Source organism: Triticum dicoccoides, chromosome 2B, assembly GCF_002162155.2.
Source record: "Triticum dicoccoides isolate Atlit2015 ecotype Zavitan chromosome 2B, WEW_v2.0, whole genome shotgun sequence".
Taxonomy (NCBI): domain Eukaryota; kingdom Viridiplantae; phylum Streptophyta; class Magnoliopsida; order Poales; family Poaceae; genus Triticum; species Triticum dicoccoides.
Window position 1 is genome coordinate 38,767,421 of NC_041383.1, and position 4,782 is coordinate 38,772,202.

Here is a 4,782-nt window from a genome sequence, read left to right on the forward strand (position 1 = left end):
CTGCCGCCCCTGCCTCGACGCCGCCCCTCCTCCCCGTTCGGTCCGGCTCCGGTGACCCCCTTTCCTCCCTGTCCCCTCGATCCTCTTTATATAATTTTTTTATATGCATATGTTGATTATATGGATGGATGGATGATGTATATGTTCATTATATGGATGGATGGATGATGTATGCTTTTTTTCATATAATTTTTTTAGGCAGTTTTCTAGATTTTTTTAGGCAGATTTTTAGAATTTTTTGTGTATGTATGTTATGTTTATATGTATGTATGTATGTTCATATGTATGTATGTTTATATGAAAAGCATATGCAAAGAAAATGTATGAATGGTCATATGCAAAGAAAAATGTATGTATGGTCATATGCAAAGAAAATGTATGTATGTATGTTCATATGAAAGAAAAATGTATGTATGTATATCTGTTTATATGTCTTGTTTTACATTTTTTTGTTTTTTGCATTTTTATAAAAATGTATATATGTTCTCTGTGTGTATATATGTTTTATGTTCATAGATTTTTATTTGAAAATTATTTAAAAAAAACAAGCAATACAAGAAGAAGAAAAAGAATGAGAGGAAAAAGGAGAAAAGAAGAGGAAGAAAGGAGAAGAAGAGGGGATAGGAAGAAGAGGAGAAATAAATAAGAAGAAGAAAAAAGAAGAAAAAGAAGAGGAGAAGAAGAAAAGAATAGAGGAGAAGAAGAAAAAATAGAATTATTCTTTTCTTCTTCTCCTCTTTTTTTTTCTTCTTTTTTTTCTTCTTCTTCTTCCTTCTTCCTTCTTCCTCTTTTCTTCCTTTTCCTTATTTTCCTTTCTCGAGGGATAAGAAGAAAAGAAGAGGAGAAGAAGAAAGAAAGGAATAGAGGAGAAAGAAGAAACTTTGACACGAGGGGGGGGTACCGATACCCCTCCCCGATAACATTATTTTCCCATGTATATGTATGTTGCGTCGTTGTCGATATAACGAGGGTGTCGAGGATCGCCGAGGGGTCGAGGGTCGGGAACTAGGGTAGAGGGTCGAGGGTCGTTAAGGGGTCAAGGGTCGAAGGTTTCAGGGTCGAGGGTTCCTATAGTGTCAAAGTATTGAAGAAATCCAATAGCTTGTGGGCGTCGATGCCCACGTCACTTGTGGGACATAGATGTACTGTTCAACGCCGACCCCCTCCCGATAGCTTCAACACGTGTGGGGGGGGGGTCGATATTACCCCCTCCTAGCTTGAAGCGTTCTCGAGGCCACCCCCTAACCCTTGAAGCGTTGTCGAGGCCACCCCAAACCCTAGAGAAGCAGCGTCGAGGCCACTAATATGATTCCTTATTGTGATTAGCTAGCGAGTTCTACGTTTGCCACTAATATATCCATATCTGTCATGTTTGAATAATAATTGCCATGTTGTAAATATTTGTAGAAACTATGGACACCCCCGAGACGAAGCACAAGAAGCGTTGTTGAGGGACATAATCGCAGAAGGAAGTGATGCCTTCTCCTCGATGTTTCTCAACGACAATGATGGTCTGGAAGGAGAGGGTGAAGAAGCAGCTGGCCCTCTCCTCATTTATTTACATGGCTTCGATGACCCAATGCCGGTGCAAGAAGGAGAGGGTGAAGAAGTAGACCGTGAGGACGGCTCCGGTGATCACCAAACCGAGTCCGGCCAGGTATATATATTAGTTAAGCCTGTGCTGACTAGCTAATTGATGCATTCATTGTTTTGGTATGTACACATATTAATTAACTCTCGTCTTTGTTCTTTTTTCTAGCCCTCCGGATCAAGCACAACTTCGGTAAAGAGACGAGGCCCGAAGAAAAAGTTAAGCTCGGATGAAAAGTTTGAGATCATACAAATCACGCGCGACGGCCAACCGATTGAACCCTACCGGACAAAGAAGGCATTTGTTGCTCAGTGTGGGGTTCTGGTTAGGGACAAGATCCCGATCAGCATCCAGCAATGGTATAAGCCTAAGAACGAAGACCCTGAGGTGTCTTATGTCAATGAGATGCAGAAAGAGAATCTTTGGACTGAGCTGAAGTCAAATTTCACCCTACCGCCAGAGGATGATCCGGAGAAGCCAGTTATAGAGCCATTAATCAAGTCTTTTGCTCTGAGGAAGATGGTAGACCTATTCAGGAATTGGAAGAAAGACCTCAATAGGTATGTCGAAAAAAATGAGACACCAGAATTCATTGGCAAATATGAGAAGATCAGAGATGACTGGCCCGCATTTGTGGCCCACAATACATCGGAAAAGAGTAAAAAAATGTCGGCGACAAACAAGAGAAATGCTGAGAAGAAGAAGCTTCACCATCGCACGGGGTCAGGTGGCTACCTCGTAGCCCAGCCTAAGTGGGCCAAGGCTGAGAATGATCTGCTTGATAAAGGGATCGAACCAGAGACAATGAACTGGCCAGAACGTTGCCGGACTTGGTTCTTTGGGGCCGGTGGATCCTTGGACCCTATAACAGGGAAGTGCATTTGGACGGAGGAACAATTGGACATACCAGTCAAGAAGCTTCAGCAATATACCGAAGCAGCGGAGCAAGGGACGTTCGTTTCAGACAGGGAGAAGGACGAGCTCACAATGGCCCTCGGCAATCCTGAGCACCCTGGACGGACACGAGGCACGCCAGGCTCCGTTTCGTGGAAGGCTGGATTTTCGGACGCAGGGGGTTACAAAACCCACGAGAGGAGGAAGAAATTGGAGCAGAGCCAACTGCAGTCGCTGCACGAAAGGATAATGGGGCTAGAGGAACGAGAAGCAGATCGCAGCAAACGACCTGCCGAAGCTTCCCCCAAAGCTACCCCGCCATCTCAGCGGAAAAGCAGCGTGGCTTCCACCGAGCTGCTTCAGCCAGAGCATGCCTTGACGGCTCCTGCCAGCTATCCCGTGGATGCTATCACGGATGCTGAAAATTGCCACCTTATGGCGCAACGGAGCAATTTGAAGGTCAAGGCGGCTGTTGGCTCTGTTTATCCTACTAAACCCGACTCAACTTTTCACTGCCGGCCGATTCCAGAAGGATATGCTAAGGTGATGGTCGATGAAATAACGGAGGGATTTGAGGACCTCCGGCTTGACCACCCTACCGGTGAAGGGGAGTATCGGCTGGGTTCTGCTCTGAAGACTCCATGCCTATGGCGGAAGGATCTCATCAACCTTCCGAACTGGACGCCTCCGCCTCCTCCTCCTCCTCCGGCGAGTCAGGGCACTCCGCCTCCTCCACCGGCGAGTGACGATCAGGGCACTCGCCCCGCTCCTTCTCCGGCGCGTGGCGGCACTCCGCCTCCTTCTCCGCCTGCGCCGGCGCGCCCGAGCAGCCAGCCTCCTCCTTCTCCACCTCGTCAGCAAGGGCGGAAGAGACCCGCCGCCGCTCCGGCTTCTACGGCGCATCGCAGTCCTTCTCCTCCACCTCGTAAGCAAGGAAAGAAGACATCCGCTCCGTCTACTCTGCCGGCGTCTAGCAGTACAGCCAAAGGCGGGAGGAGATACAGATTCGGTCCTTCTCTGAAGACTCCAGAGAAGTTACCGTACGAGAGGAGCGAGGAGGAAAACGCGAAGATCGCGCAGACCGAAGTGGATGACTGGTTTCAAGGGTTGAAAGCAAAGAGACATCCACCTCCGGAGGAGAAGGTAGATCCGGTGAAAGGGAAGCGCACTCTGGCTGCCCTGACAAAACCACCCAAGTCTCCGCCGAAAGGCAACTATGAGCGCATTATTGGAAAGGCATTTGCCGAAGCGGAGAGGTCGGGAAGTACTAAAAGTGATCAAAGGATGAAAGAACGACGAGCTGGGAAACAAATTGCCCAGCTCGGCGAACAAGCGAAGCAATCGTGCACCCCGCTCAAGGTGCCTGCTAGCGACATCGTCGATCCGAGGATGGTGCCCGGTTATGGCAATCCTGCAAATTACCTGCCCGATGATGTACATTATGATATCTTGGAGGTGCAGATACAAAGATACGAGTACGGGAAGCCTCTCGTCAAAGATGAAAGTTCTCTATCAACGATGATGCGAAGATTGCATGATTGGTACATGAAAACCTGCAAAGAGTCTGAGGGGAGGAATACTTTGTATATGAGAGTTAAAAAGGAGCATGACCTCCTTGGAATTGAACTGTTGCCTATTCCATTTGAGGAGTTCTATCAGTTTTTCAATCAATTGGCCATCGATAAAGCAACGGTCACCTCCTACTGTCTGTAAGTAGTACTACTTCCGTCATTAAGTCTCTTTATATAACTCAGCCCTTTCATTTGCATGTATTTATAATTATCCTCACTATATTATGCAGATTGAAGATCGCCGAATTGAAGAAAAGACAAGTGGAAGATATTGGGTTCATTAACACGTATCTCATAGATGCAACTGAGGTTCAATATCGTGCCCAAGAAACCGAGGCCAACTTGCTACGATCGTTGGAAATAAATGAACACAAAGATATAATACTCTTTCCTTACAACTTCAAGTGAGTGTTACTGTCTTGTGGCATATTTGGTTTCCTTATTAGTCCAGGTTATAGTAATGTAATATTGATGAGTTATGCATGTGTGCGCAGCTACCACTATATTCTCCTAGAGATTAAGCTTGAGAAGGGAGTAGTAACTGTCTTAGACTCCAAGCGAAAAGATCCCAAGGAGTATGCGGACATGACTGAAATGCTCGAGAAGTAAGTTAAATCGATCATTATCCACCATATCAGCAACTTTGTTCATTTCTGATATCAAGTAATTGTTTTCTTTGTATGGCAGGGCTTGGAGAAAATTCACCAAAAAAGCTCCGGGACTACC